This window comes from Sorex fumeus, unplaced genomic scaffold, assembly GCF_029834395.1.
Source record: "Sorex fumeus unplaced genomic scaffold, SorFum_2.1 ptg000268l, whole genome shotgun sequence".
Classification (NCBI taxonomy): Eukaryota; Metazoa; Chordata; class Mammalia; order Eulipotyphla; family Soricidae; genus Sorex; species Sorex fumeus.
Genome location: NW_026606325.1, coordinates 902,070 through 903,108, shown reverse-complemented (window position 1 = coordinate 903,108; position 1,039 = coordinate 902,070).

Genomic DNA, 1,039 nt, shown 5'->3' with positions numbered 1-1,039 from the left:
CAGGAGAACCTTCACAATATTTCAAACCAATTTTAAGGCAATTTTGAAAAACTACATTTTTGTACGAGGTGAATTTTGTTGTGTCAATTTCTCAATAAATATAGACTGCAAGGAAAATATGTGGGAATGTATCAACAACAAAATGATTCAGGAAAAGACACATCTCAATATACACAGAACAGACTAACAGCTTCATTATTGTATCTATGTCACACTACTTAACCCGAATTAAGTCACACATCTCTATGGTTTTATCTGCCAGATGGAAAGTCATCAAACACAGATCAAAAATCAAGAACACCTATTTTCCCATTTCTTAAATATTTTTCATCCTACTTGGGGGGGTTATAGGTTCTTGGATCTATATATGAACCATTTTTAGCACATGTAATCTGATTTATGGCAAATATATTCCCAAGGACAACAAACTGTGCATAAAAATTAAGAATATCAGGAAATGGAGAGATAAAAAAGCAGGTCAGGCGTAGGAACTGCACATAGCTAACCTGCGTTCAGTCTCCATGGCATCCAATATGGTCTCCCAAGCACTGCCAAGAGTAATATCTGAGTGCAGAGCCAGGAGGAATCACTAAGCATCGCCAGGTGTTACCTGCCTTCCCCGCCCAAAAAAAGTAAGGATATCAGACTTTAGGAAGTATATCTCTCTCAAGGATTGATACACAAGCGAATAAAATAATTGAGCTTCAAAAGATTTTACATATCAAAAGAGAGAAATAATTGGTTTCGCTTTCTAAAAACTGCTTCTTAGAACAGTTCAAATCTGGGGCCAGAGAGACAGTTCGGTGGACAGGGTGTTTCTCTTCCATGCAGCTGCCCTAAGTTGAGTCCCCAGAACCTCATATGGTCCTGAGCCCTGCCAGGATTGACCCCTGAGCACAGAGCTAGGAGTAAGTCATGAGTAGCTCCTAGTGGGACCCAACACACACACACACACACACACACACACACACACACACACACACACAAGAACACACCATTCCATGTCCTATTCTACGAAGCAACTCAATTGGCTGCAGTC